Source organism: Phoenix dactylifera, unplaced genomic scaffold (assembly GCF_009389715.1).
Source record: "Phoenix dactylifera cultivar Barhee BC4 unplaced genomic scaffold, palm_55x_up_171113_PBpolish2nd_filt_p 000447F, whole genome shotgun sequence".
In the NCBI taxonomy this organism is placed as follows: domain Eukaryota; kingdom Viridiplantae; phylum Streptophyta; class Magnoliopsida; order Arecales; family Arecaceae; genus Phoenix; species Phoenix dactylifera.
Window position 1 is genome coordinate 112,546 of NW_024067879.1, and position 24,221 is coordinate 136,766.

Consider the following 24,221-nt stretch of genomic DNA (forward strand, 5'->3'; position numbering starts at 1 on the left):
ATGTAAACAAATAGAGTAAAGAGAAGAAGCCCTCAAACAAATTTTGTAGATGAAGGAACTCGGCTTCTTCTTTACTTGACCCTCTTCTGATTTCACACGAGGTAGAGGATCACTGAGGCAGCACACAGTTGGAGAGGAAGCTTTGGGATTCACTCGGATGCTCTTCTTCTCTCTCTTTTGCTTTGAATGGCCCTTTTTGTGCTTTTAGGAGGTTTCTCTTGAAATCTCTTCCCTATGTGTTTTCTCCCACTTCCTTAACTTCTCCCCTAGCTCTTTCCTTGATTTTATAGCTTTGGATGGTGTGGGAACAAAGATCTAGCCGTTAGAGACAAAAATAGAGCCGTTGGAGTTGAGAAAAAACTAGTCGTTATGCCTCCCAGCGTGCTCGAGTCGACTCGGCTGAAGTAGGAGTCGACTCGTGAATAAGAGTCTGCCAGCACTGTAGCTGGGAGTCGACTCGAGCACTGTAGCGCTGAAGTAGGAGTCGACTCGAGCACTGTAGCGCTGAAAATCAACTCTCTATCTGTTTGTCTGTTCTCAGTCGGAGTCGACTCGCAGAGCCTCGGAGTCGACTCGAGCACTGTTCCTTGAAACTCCAGAGTGCCAGAGTCGACTCTGAACTTCATGGAGTCGACTCGAGGACTATTCTTTTGAATATTTCTTTGAATTTGCTCCTCCAACTTGAATCATTTGAAATTGAAACTTGGACTAATGAAGTATAACTTTCTTTCTACTTTTTGAGAGTTTTTGAGGCCTTCTTGTATTTTTTCAACTTGCTATGTTCCTTGCAAAACAAATTATCTTTCTTCTTGCAACACAAACATTAGTAATTATACTTCAAAGTTTTGTGATCATCAAAATCAATCTTTAAATCAATCTTTGGGTCATCACTTATTTATATATACCATCCCTAAAATATTTTTTATTAATTAGATATTTATTTAAAAATAATAATATAATAATAATTAATACTTTATTAATATACACTTTTATTATTTTTAATAAAATATTTTTTTGTTAATATATTAATATTTTATTAAACATTATTAATTCGAAAATATTTCTAATAAAATATTCTTATTTTACTAAATATATTATTTTTATTAAAATAATAATAGGAATATTTGTATTATTAATATTATTAATTTTACTATTCTTTCTAAAATATTATTGGTTTCAATTAACTTACTTTGTTATTAATCGAAGAAACTATGATGGGGATTACTTGGAGCATGGAATCTTGGAAGTGTAAAATGGTCGGGGGAGAGGGGGTTTTTATAAAGAGAAGGGAGGGGATAGGAGAAGTAGCTTTAGGAATAAAGCAATCTAATTTTCTCATAAGATATGAAAAGTTGCAACTCTCCAACCTCTTCCCTCACCCATCCTCTCTCTTTATTATATGTATTTATTAATATAGCAATGAATATATCCAGAGGAGAGAGAAGGACCAAGGGAAGGTTGAGAAAAATAAATATAAAACTCTCTTTTTCATATGGACATAATTATTTTCACTAAATATCCTCCAATTACTCTCAAACTACAAAACCAACCTCTTTCCATATGTAATTAAATATTATTTACAAACGTGATGGATGATCCATAATGGTGAGCTAAAGCCTCCATATATATGTATTATATATCAAAAATTTAGGTGCATTGGATATATATATATATATATATATATATATATATATATATATATATATATATATATATATATATGGAAGGTATATATTAAAAATATTTCACTCTTTCATTTATTGCTATTTAATACCACATTAAACTCTCTTTTTTTTTTATTTTTACATTGAAACAGATGTATCATATATGTTGGATACGAATGCATCCAAAAAAATTAAAAGATAACAAGTCCCGGAGTGCACTAAATAATCCCTCTTCTTTAGTCATAAAGTCTTTTCAGAATAGTTAGTCATATAAGAGGCTATCCAATCTGCTGCTCTGTTGGTCTCACAATATACGCGCTTTGCCTGCAAAGTTATCTTTATAGCTTTTAGGAAACATAAAAATTATGGCTCTGTTAAAGTGTGTGGATGTGGATTGTAGTTAATGCCTCAAACAAGATTGCATGCACATTCATGAGGAAAGTAAAACTAATCATATCAATCATATTACTTGTCTGAATAATTTGATTATATTCTTGTCTTTGGCGCATGAAACATGACCAAGCAAATCATAGTTTGATGATTTCATCCTTATCACATGTGAGTTTCACATAAGTCACGGGACACAGCTCCATTACAAATTCTCTCTCTTTTTATTTTTTGCCCTTTCCTTTTTTTTCAAGGAAAAAAATTCCCAAAAAATCGCAGAAACAGGCCAAGTTCGTGGTTTCATGCATACAAATCCAATTCATGAAAATACTAAACAGCGACGGCTTTCTTCTCCCTCCCTCTCCCCACTCACTGCTTAAAAGCGAAGGCGTCTCTTTCCGAGTTCTTTTCGCCCATGGCGTACTCAACACCCTAACCCTAGACCCCGAAGAAACCCTCGAATAAGGAGAGGAGAAACCCTAGCTCTCGCCAGAACTCTCTCTTTTCTTCTCCTCTCGCTCCATTTCCAGGCCCTGGAATCCCTTCTCCGGCCCTGGAAGTGGAGCCGAGGAGAAACCCCCCGCACCTCCGATCGATGGAAGTGGACTCCCCTCGCCCCGAATCGTCTCGGAAGCACAAGGCGGACTACCTCCAGGCGCTGGTCTCCGGCCCCCTCGCCGCCTCCGCCACTCGCCTCTCCGGCCGCTCCCGCAGCATCCCCTCCGGCAAAGACTTCCATTTCTACGACAACTTCGACGAGTTCAAGGCCCCCGCGAGGGAGATCGCGGCGAAATCCGTTTCCTCTCTGAAGGGCGTCGCCGCCTCGGACTCTCTCTGGGGGAGCAAGAAGCCGCCGCTGTTCCCTGACGATCTCGACGAGGCCTTCGACTGGATTGTCAACCTCAACGACGAGTTTCTCGAGCGGTTCGGTGTCTCGATGGATGAATTCAAGAGCTTGAGGGAGAAAGAGGAGGAGAGCGGTGGGAAAATTAGCTTGATGGACTTGGACGATGGGTTTCAGATGGTTTACGGGAAGAAGAAGAAGGGGAGCATGCGGGAAACGGGAAAAGCTGAGGGTGGTTTGACTTCGAGCTCGGTGGCCGGGGTTAAGTTGTCATCGAGAGACAAGAAGACGACTGTGCCCCGCTCGAGGGTGCCCTTTCATATACCATCCATTCCCAGGCCGCAAGATCAGTACCATATACTGGTAAACAACAAGAACCAGCCATTTGAGCATGTTTGGTTGGAGAGGAGCGATGATGGGAGCCGGTTCGTCCATCCACTGGTCAGTCGTGCAATTGCTTTCCTTCCTCTTGTGTAGGTTCATTTCTTTTGAGTCGCATTATTTTAGTCATTTAATTTGATTTATAATATCAAGAAAAGAGAATCGTGTTGCTGATAACTTGGATGGACATGTAATTGCACGGTAACCCAATCTTTAAGAACAGATGCCCTTTTGCAGACAAGACTTGTTGATTCCTTTCCTTTTATTCTACTTTGTTGTCTTTTGTTGATAGAGATAGGATTTGATGAGGTTAACTTAGGTCCACAGCAAGGGTCTCATTCATTGTCTGCTGATCATGGGTGCTTGGGGCGGGAGGGGGTGTGGGTGGGTTAGGACGTGCAAAAGATGAAAGAGTAGGGAAAAGAGTGAAAGGTATAGGATTTGGTAGTTAAAAATTACAGGACTATACACCATGTTATACAGGATGACAATAGTTATGTTGCTGCTCAATGTGCTGTTATGTTTGTTTCCTTTTGATGGTTTTTGATTTTGGCTTGTGGGTCTCTTTTTTATAAATGCTGATTAACCAGTAAAAAGATCAAACTATTTTTTTATGTGTCCTTTCGTAGAAAGTCCATGGATTAGTGGTCATCAATGTTGAGTTTATGGGCACCGTCCACCATCGACATACAATTCAATGAGGCAGAACTTTAAAAAGAAAAGAATATTTCAGCGGTACTGGATTCCGTATTGGTACTATTCTATTACAGTGTCACTATTGCTCGGTATGGAGGCTGGTTCACGTAACAAGTATCGGTATGCCCCTCCCTCCCTGTTACCACTTATCAGTTTGGCACCAATATTGGTACGGTATAGTATGATTACGGCGCACTGGGTACCGACCGGTAGGGCAAATTTTGCCTCAAATGTTTAGTGGGTATAGAATGGTGAATGCCATGACATATTAATATTTCAAACTGATCCAAATAACCATGGAAATTGTTTGCATTCCCCTTTCACCTATTGAATTTCGTTACTTTCCGGCAAATGTCAAACCGGGCACTTTTATGACTTCTAAATTTACCCATCACTGACCTATTTTGTTGAGAGGATTTATCAAAAATTTTTGCTACTTTAGTGTCTTAGCCAGTTATGCAAAATTCATGATTATCCTATTCCCTGGTTTTAGCAATATACAACAGTCAAATAGGATCATTTCATTAATTTATTTGTTTGAAGCTTCGTCATGTAGGAGCTTGAGAAGACTTGAAACTTACCTTAACCAATGTGTCTGTAGTTTCTATGGAGCATTTATGGTGTTTGTTATTGATGATGAATTTGATACACATGTTTCTCCGCATTTTCTTCATTTGCAATTAACTAAGTCACCACCCTGTGTTGGTATGTCCGTTTTTAGAGAGTGCTAACAAAATATGTAACGAAGAGCCATCCAACACGCTTTAAACACATCAAGCTCTCCAAATAATTGATTGTTGGCTTTGTCCACAGGGAAACCAGATAACTTAATTGTAGTTTATGGACCATTAAAGCCCTTGTGAACAGTTGCAAGTGGCTTAGAATAAAAATGCTCAAAGTTTTCCCAAGGGCCTATGATAGAAGTAATTGTCAAACTCTGCCCTTAAACTAATACTAAAACTTTGAATTGGAAATCACATCAATTACAATGATGATCAACAAGTAGAATCGATATGCTGCAATATTCAGCTTCTTGAACAGGAGATAAAAGTAATCTTATGACTAAAATTAACCCACTATTTGGTCAGCGTGCACGTACAGTCTTGTATTGTGATGCTTGAATAAGCCAATTGGTATTCCTTAAAATTAGTGATTAGTAATTTGATGACCCTTGATCCAACATGTGATATCAAGTTCCTTGATACTCCCACTCCCATTTGTTAAGCATTCTGTAATGGACCTTACTTGTAACACTGCTTCTTCTACGCTACTCCTGCCTGATGCTTCTAGAAAAGTATTAAGAGGGCCCAAGAAATTGTATAACTCTCCTTAAGGTGTACACTACATTAAAAGAGAAAATGAGGAATGCCATTATCTTTTGTTTTTTGCTTGATTTCCAATTTCTTACATGCTTGTCCATTTCTGTTGGATGTTTACATGTATAAGGTTTTTTTTTTTTTTCAAAAGCCAGAAGTCAAAGAACACAAACTTTTCATATCCTTGAAAGCTCTTTAACTGAACTTGAAAGGCCAAAAGTTTTCATTCGTTGTCTATGAGGTGATAAGAAAGTTTTGATGAGGAAATTCCCCTTTGTTGCCGAGGTTTAACACCTAGACATCATTTATGGATGCAGGTGACAGTCCTTACTGCCTAAAGAAGTGCTAAGAGTGAAGAAAAAACAGTTAGATTGTGCCATAAAACAGGGAATTGCAAGTATTTATTTCTTCTTATCTCCAAAACAGCCCTTGCTTAGTCTCCCCCAGTCCTCACTCCAAAGCAATTGAAAATGAAGAAGAAATTTCAACCTTTAAAGTGATAGACCACACAACAAATTTATTATCAGTCTTGCTTTTTTGCCTGTGCCACTATTCCCACAAAGAACTTGTTGAAATGAATATAATCTGAACCTTTCTTTCCTCCTTTGATACTTTTTATCTCCGATATGACAGCCTACCATGCCCTCTCCACTGTTGATCACGACTATGGTCAGTCTCCACTCTCCAATGTCATTCCTTAGGGGAGCAGGGTTCATATTTTTATTTTCATATTCCCAATTTTTTCCTTGACCACCTTTCTATGATCTTACTAAGTCTATTAACAATTTCTGTTTCTCCTTACTCTATCCTAAAATGCATGGAGTCAGATGTGAGATACTAATAGGACATGATATGAAGACAGCGATATGACAAATCTTGGAAACTACAATATGCTATAGTTGGGATGTGACAGCAAATAAATGTTATTAGTTGTACGTACTGGCTATAGGGGGACGTGCCAAACACACATTTAGGAAAAGATTATGGTTATAGATAATTTAAACCTCTTATTTTGTTTTTGATGGATGAAGTTGGAAATATAAGATTGGAGGATGCAAAAGGATTGAGATTAATGGACTATCATGATGGGTGGTTAGGTAGATTATTTGAGAGAGTAGAAAAATAACCCACTTTAAACTCTAAATGTAATTCTCGTCCAACAAGAAGATCTTTGTGTTTCTCTAATTTTACCTATATGTATAAATAGATTGCTTATTTTTCCACTTGGGGTTAGTTTTGGTATTAAAGACCTCAACTCACTCTTTTGAATATATCATGGACATGTGAACAGAAAAAATCATTCATAAAGCATGATGAATTATGGCTATAACGTAGTCCATACTACTTCATACAACAAAATGAACATCCACAAACTCTATTGTAATCCTCATCAGTTCTATAGACCAAAATATATACTCCATACAATGATATTAATATAATAATATCGATCATGGAGATGTCAACATTTATTAGAAATGAGTTAGAAACCCTCCCTCTTGTCCTTGGAGGTATCTATGAAGTTTCTCGTGTGCATTTGTGAAATGTATTGTACATGAGACCAGTTACCTACTTGAAGAGCTATTAAGGAACTTCGTGTTTCAATGCTTGAACTTTGCATTAAGACAAATTGTAATGCTTTCAAAAAGAATTGTCTCTATTGCATCCTAAATTTTTTGATGCATGATTAAAGTTGAAATGGAATTGCAGAAGGGATTTAAGTATTGCTCTGTACTTGTCCATAGGGGCCATTATACTGTATCATATTGGTAAAGTATTGGTTTGCCCCTTGGTACCATATCGTACCAACAGAAGGTACATCACCTCATATTTGTCCTGTTGGCACAAGAGGAGTGCCATTTTGTTGGTTTGGGATGGTACAGTTACGGGTCTGTACTGTACCATTAAGGTATGAAACTTCACCTCTCAGATTGTAGTAACATGTATACTAGCATGGTTGGTTCCAACTCCTTAACCACACAGGTATGAACTACAATAGGAATCCATGTACATCTTCTGTATATGAGAATATTCCCATGGATATCATATCAGACATGTAAAAAACTTCCCTTGAACTTGAAGAATACCTCTATCTTAATCTTAACGTCTTGTTTAAAAAAGTCTTGTAGATTGGATTGAAAGCTCTTGTTCCCAATTAGTTCAACCAGAAGTCAGTTAGCTTTAGTTCCTTTCATAGATTGGACAAAAAGGTGGATCCATCTTTTCAATCAAGTTTATAACATATAGAGAATTTTTTTTTTCACCCTTCAAATTTCAGTGTTTAGATCATAATGTTGGCATACATTTAGAAGTGTACTTATTAATAACCAGCATTCTGTAAGCAAGCTACAAGCATAAAATCATGCATTTAAGTCAGATTTTATCAGTTAATTGGTTCCAAGTAATTGGGGATTAATTGGCAAAAAACTTAATCAAGAAACCAACTTAGTAGCTTCATATAATTGTTGAATCTTGCTTGTTGTGGTAGATCTGAAAAAATTATGGGTTAGTTTGTTAGCCTATATCTGATGTAGTCATGGTTATAGAATACGAGTATTTGGATTACTGTGATATAAAGTTGACTCCAACTTGGGAAAATGAAGTCAAAAAATATATTGAAAGCCAGTTTAAGAGCATCATAGTTAGTGGTTAAATGAAGTTATAAGTCATTAGTCTTTTGATTGTGAAAATCACATACTTTTTGGAATAGAGAGAGAATCAGACTTGACAGGTTTCAGTGCCAATTGCAACATTCAGTCATCACTATGTCGCAATATTAAGGTTTGCCGCAGTTAATTTATCTTTCATCAAGTAAAACCATCTAAATTGGGTGAGTGTGTAGTGATAATTGAAATCATGGCTATGGATAAATAAATTCTAGGTTATTCTGTTTCACGGGACAGTGGCTTGGTAAACTTTGACCATCACTAAAGGGTTGAAAATTATAGCTATTTCAAATTCCTCGAACGATAATGTTACTGATTTATGGTTTTGTTGTTTGTATCTCTCTACTGGAAGTTCGACATTCATAGCTTATAAAGTTATCATCAAATTATGGGACTAATTCTGTTGTATGGGATGTTTACATGTGACTGCTTTTTTGGACATCAAAACAATTAGCTGTAATTTCTCTAAGCTTTTCCCTCCATCTCTCAGCCATCATTTATTGTTGTGGTTTTCTTCTTTATGTAAACTTACCAACAGAGTTTCTTTTATATGCAGGAGAAGCTGTCTGTGTTGGATTTTGTTGATAGAAATGTTGGGGAAGGTGAGCCAGTTAAACCCCCTGCCCATAGAGAGCACTCCATTTAAGCTTGTGGAGGGAGTGAACGAGTTAAAAGACTAGCTGCCAAGTTGCGGGGTGTAAATGAATTTGCGGTTGGTTGTTAGCAAACTTGTTTTGCTATTCTATCTGGTTACCTTTTTTGGCTTTAAATATTACTCTCTCTCTCTCTACCTTGCTGTGGCTTCCTTCTACTAATAAATAGTGAACATTGTTGTGGATATCCATGCTATTTATTATTTGATCCATTGTCCTTGTTGCGGCTCAAAGTTGGTTACTTATATCATCTGCATACCTTGTTGAGGCATCCTTCCATAGCTTATTAATCTTGCTCATTATGTCAATCTCCATCATTCATGGCTTTTCTTTTTTTAAAAAAATTATTCCTGCCTTCATGCCTTTGATTTATTCCTTATAGCACATAATAAAGTGAATCCCTTTATTGTTTTTCATGGACATGGCTCAAACAATATCAACATGGGACATGTAGGCTTGATTCGCAATTTGGTTCTATCATGTGCAGCAAATAATGCAGTCCAGACTTATTTGGGTAGTTGTAGAACCATGGGCCATAACTTAACTGTTGCTTGTTGGCCAGCTAAAGGATAATAAAATCTCTCTTGTGACAGTTTATGGTTGTCTCATTAAATGGCTGTTATTGCTTAAGAATGAATTGCGGTACAGCATATGGTTGTTGAAGCATTTGTTGTCTTTGAAACCTTCTAATTCTTCTTCACCTGAAAATATGCCTATATTTGACCTGTAAACCATTTGTACACTTTCTTCCCTCTATTTTATATTAACAAGAACATTCATGATTACCCAATAAAGTCATGTTATATTCCTTGGTTTGTATGCGTGCTTCTTGGTGAGGTTTGTTTTGCATACACTGCAAAAGGACTTTGGTTTAATAAATAATACTTTGGTATGGGAATTTATATATCACTAATAACTTATTTTGATATTTCAAGATGATATTTTTACTTGTTAATACCTATTGCAAATCTCTAACAATTTATCAAGGTTGGCAGAACCGTCCCGACTTGGGCAGTTCGAGCCATTCTGAGCTGTACAGTGGCTCACCAGTAGGTTCTGGCAACGGAAACGAGACTCATTGCCAGAGCCGGAGAGGAGAAGGAAAGAGGAGCGAGTGGGGAGGGAGGGAGAGGGAGAGGTTGGGGCGCCGGTAGAGGGTGGCGAGGCCGCGGCAGGCGAGGCCGCGATAGATTCTCTTGTTTCAACTTTTGAACAAACAGGGTCCGGCGCGGTTAAAAAATTTTGCGATTTTTAAGTGAAGTCGGTTGCGGCTCATGGTCTATTTCTGCTGATGTTCTTGCATTGTCTGATCATTTTAAAGATGGAATTGAAATGTGAAACATTAACGATTTTGTGGGATGTTGAAAATCCAATGAATTGGTTTTGTTTTGGGATTGTTGATTACCTTTTTGAATGTCACATTTTTGTATAAAAGAGATGTTTTTGGGATATATGTGATGAATGGATACTTTGTTAAATGGACGACAGAAGGCGTATATGTTTTATGGCTCAAATGTTGAGCAATAAATGTTCCTAGAAAAAAGTTGAATGTGGTGGAAATGAGAATGCTGAAATGGATGCATGGCCATAAAGGAGGATAGGGTGAGTCATGATATGTTAGAGGAGTTGTAGAATTTGCATAATCAAAGAAAACCTGATGGAAATTAGTTGAGATGCTTTGGATAGGTAAAATGAAGATCTGAGAGCCTCCAATAGGATCATACTTTAATCTATTTGAAACATTAGGAGACAGAGGGGAAGACCCATGTGACTTGATGGAGGTTATTAGAAAGGATTTAGAAAGCATGAATAAACATCAGAGGTAGCCCTAACCTCAACTAGTTGGGAGAAGGCAGGATGGTTATGTTTATGGTAATGAAGAGATCTACTATGGTTGAAATCATTTTGCTTTCAGTTTTGCGGATAAGTAGTTTGCTATGTTGTTTTTTAAAGTCTATTGATTTTTTGTAAGCTTATCCACAGTAACATGTTTAAGTGCATTAAGTAGGTTTGTTCATGCTGTTGTCTAAGCATGCCTACAATGTTGGAAGGCATTAATCCTCAGCCTTACTAAACAAGGGTGGATTCTAACTGTATGCGATGGTTCAAGTATAGTTTTGGTTAGAAAAAGATGAAGATAACCCTCATACAATGACATTGATTTTGAATATAGAGCATCAGATTGCCATCCTATCAATAAAAGCACATGCAAGAGTAAATTCACCCCATAGTGCAAATAGGTTGCTGGAATTCAGAAGGTTTCAGTTTTTAAAAAAAGATGCTAATGTCTATGAATTTTTTTTTTTTTTTTGATATTTTACAGTGCCTTTGTAATTTTCATTTGATGTTTACCACCCATTTTGGGCATTCAAACAACCAAATTACTGTAACTCTGTAGGGAAAAAAATTCCTCTGCAGTTACAAGAATGTGGAAATATCCTCTAGTTTTCGATATTCAGATGATATTATCATTTAATAGAAAAATGCAATTATGCATGTTATTTGGACAAGTTTGTTTGATAATTATCAGCAATTTTCCTATTGACACATAGCTCTATGGCCATCAGGAATCTGACAATTGTACCTTTGTGTGCTTTCTAGGTATTTTTTCTGATTATGCAACCCGTATAATTTCATGCTCAAAGTATGTTTTTTCCTATAATTTTGAGCTTGTTTGCAATAGGATTGGGGTTTTAATTTTGTAAATTTGGAAAGTTGGCTCCAAATAAAGGGAGCGAACACCCCAAGTCCAAAAATCTGCTGATTTTATGACCTTTTGTTGATAAGGAATTAACTTAAACCCTTCCTCAAACTTTTAGGGCTTGTTTGGCTATTCCTACGGGATTGGGCTGAAAATCTTGTAGGATTGTGGATTGGCTGTCCATTTAAGCTTGGGCCTGTATCAACCATAATCCACCCAACCCAAATCCCGTGGGAAGAAAAAAAGACCTATGGATTTTTTTTTTTTTTAAATTTCCTATAGCCCAAAGTCTAGGATTTGGGCTGGGATTGGACTGGCTTTTAGAAAGTGCAAGCTAAATGGACCAACAAGCCCATTCCTACAGGATTTCAGCTCAATTCTATAGAAATATCCAAACATGCTCTTATAGTTTGGAAGGATCTCCAAGGAACATTTAAATCAAGTTTATGGAAAAGCTGAAAAGGATACTTTAGTAGGTGAGAGGTGACCCAAACTCGAAAGAACAACAACCTTATTTTTCATGTTAGAAAACACCAAATTATTATTTTAGACTTAATATATAACAAGAAGTTCAGAAAGCCTCTCTCAGAACCCTAACATCATGCTTAGAATTGGACCTTGATTATAAGCAAAGAATATGAACTTCAATATAGTTGCAGAAATTCCAAAAGCTTGGGAATCTTTAGTCAATCTACAGAGGATGGAGATACTATTCACAAAAGTTTCACAATATTTTTTTTGACCGCCTCTTGATGTGAATCCTATTGTGAATACAATTTTGGCAAGAATGTCATACCATGACAATTTAAAGTTTGCTAGTCACATAGGCAAACTGACATAAGTGTGGTTTAGGTTCATGAAATCGTGGGCAACAATACAAAATTGTTAGATATCAAGTAGATGAAGAAGGCTAGGTTTCATATATGGGGAGCTGTATTCATCTTTGAGGAATAAATTAAGGCTAAACATTTAAATCAAAACAGAATTCCAAAGTTAAACAATCAAGTATTAGAAACAAATAAAAAAACACTTAGTTCCTAGCTTGAGAATTTTATATGTAACTAGTTTGCATTAGATTTCAAATTTTTGTCATTCTTAAAATTCGGGGAAACGTTCTGCTAATTGGGAACAAAATAGTATTATACATGTAATATAGAGTAAATTCTCCAAATTTCTGATTTTTTTAGAGGTTAATCCACCTTTTATGTTTCATGCAGCAACGTTTCCCAGGCTTGAGTCTTTGATTACTTGTCTTCTAGAGTAGTCTCGAGTTTTAATCACGAGTGGTTGATCCAAACAATGCTCATACTACTCTATCACATAGAGGTCTTTGAAATCTCCATGCAATTAAGATATGCAAGAAAAGGCATCCTAGTGCATGAGGTTCCGATCATTGCTAACTCTGGTGAGGGAGAAATGTATATACCCTTGCCTCTATGTGGGAGTTGTTTCTATGTTCTCGAACCCATGATACTCTGGTCACGATAGAGCAGCCTTACCATTGCGCCAACACCTGCCTTACCATTGCACTAAGGCCTAGACAACTATCCACATGTGATCACCTATTTTCTTACAAATGTCTAAAGCGAAGTCTTCTTCAATCTTTTGTACATTGACAAGTTAATCCCTCCAGTAGGTGCACCATGACTCTATTCCTCTCTAAATGATTTGATTAATCCATGCCCTGCACACCTTGTACTTAACATTATAGACAACCTTCATCATTATCCTTGAAGAAATTCAATAGATATCGCTTTCTTCTGACATTGGTGAAAACCCCTCCAATCTCCATGACCACTCTTGGAAACAAATTCAATATCGATATCGCTTTCTTCTTGACATTGGTGAAACCCCCTCCAATCTCCGACCACTCTTGGAAACAATTAATAGAGTGATTGTTTTGTATAAGAGCCACTCTCCTTGCATTGTCATATTAGGGCTGGAGGGACAAAATTGACTTGTAGCAGTTTAGCTTGCATTACTTGGTTTGAGCTTGCATCATTACACCTGCTTCTGGGATCTCTTTAGTAGATATGCTGCATCTCATTTTATCTTCTTCATTCTTGAATTATGTATGTTATAGTTTGTTTGTTAATTACTGTTCATGTGTGTGTGTGTGTGTGTTTTAATTTTCTCATACTTATTATGAGATTCTTGTTCTAGGTTGATTTGGAGCACAACCAATATAGGTCATTTCAAGGACTGACTGTTGATGCAAATTTACAAGAACAGAAGATTTGTAATAGACACCTGAATTGCGTATTCATGTTGGTCCATACCTAGAGAAATTTTTAAAGACCCCTCAAAGAGAAAGTGTGATTTTTTCACTCTGTATACTGATCTTAGTCGATAGCTTATCCAATCTGTTATTCCTGCATTTTTCTCAACAGGTCATGCATGGGCAGACCGCGACAATGTGGCTTCAGCGGACTTTGGCATATATGTGTGCAACCTTTTTGATTACTGGCAGGTGCTACTTCATCTACTGTTCAATACCATCCCTATTTGTATATGATGTAAGTGAATGCATGGCATGCTAATTGCAACATTTGCGTAGCAGTCTTACCACCATTTTTGGTGAAAGTTTCTATCTCAAACTGATCTGCATTTTCTGGGTTTATTTATTGTTTCTGCTACCTTTTTTGTAATTGTAATTTCAATATTTGGGGTTTTGCAATTTCTCTCACCTAGATGACATGATTGCTGCAATTTGATATATGGCTTATATCGCTGATTTATTAGTTTAAGAACAACCGTGATTATTATATTTATCTATTGTATACTAATAGTTTGGGTTGTTCCTTGACTGCTGTTGTTTTTTACTTTTTTTTGCCTTTGTGTGTAATATGATCAAACATGTTCTGAGCTACCTCTTTATCACCTTCCATCTTCTTGGAAATGAAGGTGGAAGTAAGAAAGGGCGTGCCATGATAAGGTTGCCTATTGTTACATTAGGGTCTCCACAATGCTGAGTCTCAAGAGAGCTTAGTGATGAATGTCTACTAAAGCTTGAATATGTGGGGGCATCAAGAACAATCAGATTGCGAAAATTGGGAGCACGTGATTGGGATAGAGTGTCTTGCTAACACTACTGGGAGGAGCTCATGGAGCATCTCCATTAACAAGTAGAAGTCATAAACATAGAAGTTGATGTGATACGTATACTTTGGTACACTTTGCTTAGTTGTGGAGTATGATTTGGTGATTCATGTATCCGTGTCATGTGCCTCAGGTGGTGTTACACATACTCATGCTATATAGTGATTCTAGGACATGTCATGATTTTTTATACATTGATACATAGATACATGCACATTTACAATGAAGAAGTCCTTGCATCGCAGCTTTTGGATATTGGAATTTTCCATGTCAATACTTGTCTTCATGTCACCATGTGATCTACATCTCCATGTTGACCATGTCATAGGTTTGATTGAAATTAGCCGAGCTTTCCAAAAGCCATAAAAGAATAATAATTGTTGATCAAGATCGGTCAAATTTGATCCAGATTTAGCCAACAAAATGGTTGCTAATGAGAAATTCTGAAGATGTCACATGTGCTACATCTCATGTTGACCATATCATAAGTTCTAGATAATTAGCCAAAGCTTTTCAAAAGACATAAAAAGATTAATAATTGTTGACCTAGATGGTCAAAATTGATTCAGCTTTCTAGCAAGAAATTTCTAATGAAAAATCTGGTAGAAATCATTAATAATGTCAATATTGCATGAGTTCCAAGTGTTTAGTATCCCTAGGTGCGAACACTTAACATGCAACATAAGGACAACTCAATGTGGTTGTATTATAGAGTTACCATGACTAGCATAACTTGACAACCAATAGCACTTTTAACTAAGAAAACTATTTCATGCATAATACCATTTAGTACAAAAGAAAAAAAGATAGATAAATTGTGTAGCAACATAGTTGAATTCAAGTAATGTCTTTTACAACAAGGTGTTTCTTGACAATAACTTTAAATAAGTGTCAAATGTTTGACCCTTGTAGTTGACATGGGTAAGACCGTAAGAGCAAGGTTGCTATGCTGATGTCCGAACTAATACCGATGCTTGACAGCATATTTGGTATGGTACCATGTCGTTTTTGCCAGGCCTATAGACAAAGCAAAGCAAGGAGGTGGTGGATAGGAAGAAGGGGGGAGAAGAAACGAGAAGGGAGGGAAGAGGGGAGATGGTTGGGAGGGGGCCAGAGGAGGGCTAGGGAGGGGACAGAGAAAGGCTCTGCCCTCTGGTTTCTTATTTCATTCGAAATAGGGGCTCTGAGAGGGGGCTTTTTTATTTTGAAAATTTTAAGGGGGGCCGCCATCCCCCTCCCTCTCTCTCTCTCCATGCCTTCCTCCCTCTCCCTATCCCTCCCCCCTCTCTCTCTCTTCCTCTCTTTCCTTCTCCCTCTCCCCCTCCTTCATCGGTGTCTCGAACTGAGGAGCAGAATTGTGCCGGTCTGCCCTCGGTATGGCTGAGTATACCCTGAATCGGGCAATTCGGGCAATATAGTGAATCTTGTTTAGAATTCCATGTAATGTGTCTTGTGATGTGTGTCTAACTTTCCAAACATATTGAATCAGAAAGGTTGAAGTGCTTGGGAAATATAGCCCTCAATAACACTTAGACCGCTCAATGGATGGGATGGGTCGGGTTCGAGCCGGTCTCAGCCCAAGGGACAACTTAATATAGTCAGGTTCGGGATAGGTGTGGCCTAGCCTTTGGATCGACTTTCCTGAGTTGAGCTTGCTATATATCAAGCTTCGGGCTTTCGGGTTGGGTGCTGTTGTTTCCTTGGGAACAGAACTTGCCACTAATTTCTGGTCGATTGACCTCTTCCATCTCCTGTGTGTATCAAATCTCCGCTACTGGTAAGGCATGATGCCAGGCTCTATAGACTTATCTCACATCGGCCCCTGTTTTCTCTTTCTTTTTTCTTTGAGTGTTGCAGCATTCGCCGTCAAGGTTGCTAGTTGCTGCTTCTTACTATCTCACATCGGCTTCTCACTGAATAAGAGTGGAAGACGACGAGAAGAGGGAAAGACGACGGCGGCAAAAGTGGTGGTATTGTCGGCGATGACCAGAGAAGAAGAGGAAGGGGGGCAATCCTTGAACTGACGACAAAAGTGGCCTCCAGCATAGCGGGGTGGAGGAACGAGCCGTAGAGGGAGAGAATCTCAAAGCGGTTGTGGAGGGTCACAATGGTGCGGTGGTGGAGGGTTAATGGAGGTTGACGACGATCACTTGGCCTTACCGTTGCGAGTGACAAAGGAGTTGAGAACAAGAGGAGAAGAGACGGAAGAGGAGAATGAGCTCGGTTAGGATAGGTGTAGAGGCGGCAGAGGAGCAAATTGAGGAACCCTATTCTTGAAACAAGTGCCACATTGGTTCACCTATGGTATGGGCTATGGATCGGGCCACTAGACTATTTGGAAATGCAATTTATATAGTATTATATGAATCTAGGTCGGGCTAGGCTCAAATCGGGCTTTCAGACCTGAACCCAAGTCTAGCCCATTTAATGGGTGGGCTTATATGTCAAGCTCGGCCCAATTCGCCAGCTTAAAAAGTAGCCCCAGACCGTTTGAAAGGTTTCGGCTTGATCGAGCCGTGCGGGCCGTTTGACTCGTGATCAAGTCTAGTAGCACTATTTGAATTGAAGCAATAGTAATTACCTTGAACATGCAAGTAACTATATTAGGGGTTGTTTTGTGTGACCACCTTACAATTTCCAAAAACTTTGGTCATTGTCGTAACTTTAAACTATAGTTTGCATACATGGTCTATTATGAAGGACCTATTATACTCATAAGCAACTTGTGCTTGTTTTGAAAATTGGAAGCATGGTAGACTGGCTTAAGGAAATTGATTGGCAATAGAAGAAGCTACTTGGCGAAATCAAGTTGAAGAAAAGACAATTTGTAAGTGAGGTACCAAATGTGGCTGTTACTTTGAATTTGTTAAAAAGCAATGTAGGTGGAACATAAGCCATTGAAAGATAGAACGTACAAATCATAAATATGGATACAAGATACATATCCAACATGATGCAGAGATGCTTATACTATAAGTCTCAAAAAACGTAGGATGTGAAACCACTTGGATACGACAATGTGTAAATATATATTTTCTACTTAGTTGTTAAAGAGCATATAAAAAAATGTGTGAACAAACAAAAAAATCCAATTTATGTACTATAGCATTAACATTTAGAATCTCCATTATTTGGTCATCATCCAAATCAATAGACCACAATCCATACTCAATAGAATAATAGCAACTCAATATAATAATATCAACATTACAAACTCTAGATTAACTATTCATGAACGAAAGTAAGACATGCATTAAAAAAAATAAAGTCCTTCCCCATGCACATAGATCTGTAAGGAAAGTAAATCAGATGTATCTAGAATGTGTCCATAGTCTTTTTAAAAATTTTAAAAGAAGGATGCTTAAAATAAGCATCTGAAACATCCTAGGGCTATCCACCAAGTATTGGTATCTGATATGCATCTAGTATGGACGCAACATGCAGCCTACAACTTAGGCAGGTTGGATCAGGTTGAGGGCAAATTTTAACCAACCCCAGCCTTTGTATAACCCAACCCAACTCAACTGGGTCTTGGGGTTGGGATACCAACCCATCTCTACCTCATATTTAGCTAAATTTGGGTTGTGTCTCCTTAGGTCATATCAATTGGTTAGATTGAGTTGAATAGGGATTTTAAGGTTTAAAAAAATGTTTGGGACTTTTTTTTGTTGGACTAATATTTGTTGTGTCGAGGCCGTACCATTTATTAGTTTTCAAGGTATTACACCTACACAAAATTTAACAAGGACAAAGATGAAACTGAAACTGTATAAAACATATAAATTGCCTATATAAGACAAAAATTTGAAATGGAAACATAAATGTGAATTATTTATATATTTATGTATTGGGTTGGTCAGGTTAAGTTGGTTGGGTCAGGTTCAAGTTGGGTTAGGGTCAGGTCCAGACTGGGTTGAAGGTCATCCCTTACCAAACCTTAGGCCAAGCCCAAGCAAAGTTTGTAAAATCTCTCCCAACCCACCCAATTAGCGGGTTGGGCTGGTAGGTTTGGGTTGAGCCCCCCTAGTTGCATCCCTGTCTGAAGTATCCATTTTGCCTAGGATAGAGCACATTGCAAGAAGGATGCTCAAGTTTTGTGATCAGAATTTTAAGATGATAAGTGAGTTTATGAAGGCTGGCATGTAAGAGATTAGCTGGTCTTGAATAGGTTGCTAGTAGGCTTGGGTGAGCTTGAGGTGTTTTGTGGGTTGGGTTTAGGCTGAGGAAGTTTGACCCTTGAGTTATGCCCAGATTTTTAAGGTAAAAGAGATGTTCAAGGCTACTTATGTGTCAATCTTGGCCCAAAACACATTTAGTGTAAAAAAACATGGAATTTTGAATTTTTAAGTACACACACACACACACACACTATCTATGCCTGTATTTTTTTTGTATATATGATGGAGTATATTTAATTTGAGCCTATGTTTTGGATAAGGTGGGTCCAATAGTATCACACTGTAGCCTAATTATCATTCCACTAATTCACATATGAAATGCAGCATCACTTCTTACCATTGATTGCTCCCAAGTACACCACTGTAGCTAGTTCTACTTGCCTACAACTACTTGTAGTTTGTTATACAAATAGTATCACAAAAATTAATGGTGGAAGGTCGAGCAAAGGTAGGATCACCCCTTTGCCCAGATGCAAAACTAGATATTTTTATGTCAGGTTTCAGCCTAGGTCTAAGTTGAAACATCTTGTCAGGGTCAAGCTCAGGCCTTGTCTTGATTTTTACTTGAGGTTACAACCTTGCCCCAATCCTTGGTGGGATATTAAGTGCTTTCTGGAGAGGGTGGGCTGGTGACCATCAAGAGAGGGGAAGGCTTGGAGGTTATCCTGAATTTCGTTGGAGAGGCCTGAAAGTAGTGGGTGTTTAGGAGTAGCTGAGGTCAGCTTGAAACAGTTTCAACTTCTGCTCTTAATTTTGTGGCCTGGCTGTACCCAAAGCTGTGGCCTGTTGAGCACAAAGCCTGGGTTGAAGGTAGCATGGCCCAGGTCCATTTCCAGCCCTACTTGGAATTTTGTGTTTGTGTACGTGCACAGACGCATGGTTCTCTCTATATGTGCATGCATACATGCATGTGTGTTTTTTTTGCCATTTTTTGTAGCATAAAGCAAGATCAGTCTTTTAGGCACCTAACATTGTTAATTGCATAATGTAATTACGTGGGCATAGATGTTATCAAGGAGTCTGCATATCAGTCCAGATCTTAATAAACTTCTTCATGCCTGAAGGTCTGAACAATTATTTTTTAACTGGGAGTAAATTTTTGTGCTTTTGAGGATGGACTATTTGCAAAGGTCTTCTGTTATTGGATTTTGTTATTGTTTGTTTTTTAGCCTTTGGAAAGTTCAATATTTTGATAGATTTCCTCCATGTGATTGGTTTTCTTTTCTTTTTTCTTTTTCCCCTTGTGCAGGCATCAAGAGTTTTGCAATTGGAGAGAAATAGCCTGGAGTACCTCCTGCATTATTTTTGTGGAGTTAATGCAAATAAAGAGTAGCATCTTTACCGTCTCATGCATTCTTTATAATTATATATAATATGTATTTTTATTTGTTATATGAGATGCCCTTACAGTTTTCCAGTAATTGTTTCTTTAATTTCAAGTTCAATACATTCAGTCAGAGGTTTGTAAATTTGCCTTTTTTCTTGCAGATATCAGCATGCAGATTGGAGATTGCGCCCACTTCCTGATGAAATGCTCAAGTAATGTTGCATTGAAACGAAAGGCCTATCTATAATGAAATTCAGCTGTTCATTTTCATTGTGTGCACTTTACCTGAACTCAGAACATGGAATGCAAGCCAATGACAACTTATAAATAGGCTTCCTTTTTTGCAGGTATGCCAGAGAAGATACACACTTTCTCCTACATATATTTGATTTAATGAAAAGTAGGTTGATATCAGCATCTACAAATGAAAATGATCTTCTTTTAGAGGTTACACCTCTTGTGATTGATAGTTTTTGTTTCTTTCTTTTCTGGATATGCTAAAGAAGTCTATACAAGGTGGATAAAAAAGTGGATTACTCTTAGAACTTTGGGGGAAAAATGGTCTTGACTTTTGTTGTTTAAAACCTTACTGTAGGTCTTCTGCTTGCAAAATATGAAATTTATGATCCTTTAACTTTTGATGCCACTATGATTTTTTCTCTTTATTGGGTGACTGCTTGAACAGTTATCAATTAGTTTGCTTTTGTTTGTATTAATCTGATGTATGTTGTGTGTAATGTGCCAAAACCCATGTTTGATCATATGTATATTCATGATCAATTTGTTCTCTGATTTAATTGTACTAAGAACCAGCCCTTTTCTTTTCTATTAATTGCAGGTCTACAAACGTAGCAATTTAATTTGCATGCAGCTTTATGAAAAAGATCTCTTGACCGATACATCATTTCTCCATATATACGGGTTTGCAGTTTTGCATTCTTATCCATTTTGTATAGGGAATCATTTTTCTCAAGATGACACTTTGCAGTGTTCTTTTTCTATATTAAAAATATTGCTTTTACCATACTTTGCCATTTGATTCTTCTCTCCTGATGGCATTTCTAACTGCATCATTGACAGGTTACAGGAGGCTGATTTCAACTCAAAGCAACTTGCTGTTGTTGCTGTAAGGGACATCACCTAATCTACTTCAAATTGTATTTCAGTTTCAACATTGTTGGATTTAGATTTGTGATCACTTCTTTTTAGACATTGAGAACTCTGGCAGTATACCGATCTTCTTATGCTACTAATGACTTGATGGTTGTGGACTTGTTTATAATCAAGTTGACATTTCCTTGTTCAATCAAAATTTTCTTGCCCCCTTTTCATCTTCTCAGTGCCATCTCTTTAATATTGTTAAAAATGAAAAGTTCTTGCAGTTATCTGTCTTTGAGCTAGGCCTATTTCTGGAACATATTTGATGCTTATAGAGTGGTTACGGCCACCTGTCTTGAGAGTTCAAATTCCTGAGAAGATTGCTTGCTAAAAGTTTTTTGGCTATCTACTGTAGTAACATAAAAATTTCATCCATTTGATATGAAACCCTTTTTGAAAAGAAGCATATAAGTTATCTAAAATTTTTGGGAGAAGGTCCCTAAATTTGTTTAGTTCAATCAACTTTATCTTGTCTGGTTCGTTTGACTCTTCCCATGCACTTTTAACAGGGGCTATGTCAATGGAGAGATGATATTGCTCGTGAAGAGGATGAGAGCACTGGCTATATATTGCCAAACAAAGCTCTACTTGAGATTGGTAGTTTGAATTTTGAGCAGGCATTGCCTAATATTAATGTTTCTTTAGGTGCTAGATTTGGATATATTTATTTGACTCTTGATATTCTTCTGTCTAAAAGCAAGAGAGATGCCCACAACTCCTGGAAAATTACACCATGTGGTGGGGTTTAAGCACCCGTTTGTCGTGCGCTATCTTAGCTCCATCATTAGCATTATTAGGAGTTCAGTTGCAAATTCTGCTGCTTTTGAGAGCATAGCTGCGCAACTGAAGGTGGGGCGGCAGGAAGCTGTAACTAACAGACCTTTCAGAATAGAGATTATGAAATTCTTAAATTTTCTTTTATAGATATTGACAAGTTATTGTAACTTTATTTTTGCATGCAGTCATCCATGCAGGATACAGAAGCAGTCAGCTACAATTCTGACTTAGTCACTGCTGCTGAGTATCAAATGGCATCAGCAGTTGGTGAAGATCGTTCTGATGAAATTAGGACGATTGATACCATGCGGAGTGCTGAATTAGCTGCAGCTTCCACAGCTACCATGGATGATTGCGCCAAACCTGCAGATATTGGACATTTCGGTAGTCCCATTTCTACAGTGAGCAAATGTCAGCAAGAAGAGGTGCGATTATCAGAAATTGGGTGTTCACTCAAGCTATCTGATGCAGCTGGAAGAATGCAGAACATGGATAATGAAAGCACCAAGCATGTACATCCTGCTAGGGATGTACGCACATGGTTCTGCCAATCCTATCTTAGTCGTGAGGTTGTATTTATTTTGATCATAGGAACATTTTCTTTTGCAGGCTAGCATTGTTTCAGTCCAAATATTGAAAAAGCCAACTAGTGCTTTTGGAGCATTGTTAGGAAATTCATCTTCTAGGAGGAAGTTTAATGCTGATAAAGGGGGAAGCGCCGAAAAGGTATTTAAATTATTTATTGTGTACAACTAAATCTTTTTGAATCTTACTTTATTTCTATTGATGAAAATACTTATTTGGAAAGGTAAAATGATCATGAATCTCCACTAGTCAATTGCTTCTGTATGCAATTATATTTCTGTAAATTCTTCTCTTATTAGTTTGTTCATTAGTATCATTATCTTAAACTATACTCCTGGTTGCACTGTTGCAACCACTGCCATTTTCCTTATAGAAGTCAAAAAGAACAAGAATGACACTTTCAGAAACACTGGCAGAAATGGAATTGGATTAAATATTAATCTGTATAGAAGTAGGAAATTGATGCATGAAACAAGAAATAAGATTCAATAAGCTTTTTTCGGGGGAAAGTTTTCCAATAAAAGATTAATTGATTCACATCAATAAATGTATATGGATATAATATGAAAGAGAAAATGATATCATTCTATGTGTATAATTTCTTGTATGCATGGTGGTTTAGTGCTCCTCATCCAAGTGTATAATTCTAAGTGGGAGTCCATTATGGGCTGCACAATCACAAGGAACCATGCTCCCACATCTTGATCATCTCATTTTACTTTTGTAGGTCAAGAATGAGAACAAAGTAGAGCAGATAAAGTCAACAGTAGCCCTTCCATTCCATTATCCTTCTGGTGGAGAAAAGCCTCCTGAAGTGTGTCCTGAGGTAAACCTCAAACCATCCACAGGTGGAAAATCGGCAGCACTGTACTGGTAACATTACCGGGACAGTGAAATTGGAAGAGGTTGTACACTTGGAGAATGATCCCCACAATTCAGAGTCTACTGCAGAGAGCCCAAAGGCTGATGATGGTATGATGCATATGAAACGGTTCCGTCCACCTGAAAATGGTAGTGATGGAGGTTTTCAACCAGAATGTGGTATTGTGGAGGGGTTGGCATCGCCATCAGATCTTGCCTCCAGTTTTGAGAAATGCTTTCAGTCAATTAATGAGAGAAGAAGCTCTCATCAGAACCAAAAGCTGTCTCGAGAACCGGTGGTTAGCTATCAGTTGAAGCCATTTGACTATGCCACCGCTAGGAAAAATATGAAGTTCGGAGAGGTCAAAGAAAAGGATAGAGCTGAAGGTGATGATGCGCTTTGAACTTTACCAGATTCTGGAGACGTGTAAAGGCTCCATGTCTGGTCTGTCTCGTGGTGAAGAAAGACTGAAGGGCTTTCAGCAACCTCGGCGGCGCCAGGCTTTTCCACCATCTGGCAACAGAAGCACAACCTATCATTAGCATTGCCAATGTTATACATGTAATATTGAGAGTGCTACTTCTATTCAAGATTTAAAAAAGGTGCTATTTCTGAGAGTTGGGAAAAAAGAATAAAGGAGTATCAATGGCACCATTTTATAACATTTTTCTTGGAATCCAAGTATATCTGTGACTTTTGGCCAATCAGGTAATGAAATAGGGTAAAACAGAAGCTTTGTTCATATGGGGAAAATCCTGTTATGCTTCCTTCTGAAATAAAAAACCTCAATTACTAAATTTCAAATGGTGAATAAATAAAATAACTAATTCCCCATTTCAGACTCTTTCTATATCAACGTACCGAAATTTCTGTTTCTGCACTATATTTCATATTTTCTTTCCCATTACAATGACACCCAGTACACTAACG

General features: G+C 37.6%; 1 pseudogene; it reads left to right on the forward strand.

The window, feature by feature from the left end:
- The first annotated feature begins 2,285 nt into the window (after window positions 1-2,285).
- LOC103719935 lies at window positions 2,286-24,033 on the forward strand (annotated as a pseudogene).
- Window positions 24,034-24,221: the final 188 nt, after the last annotated feature.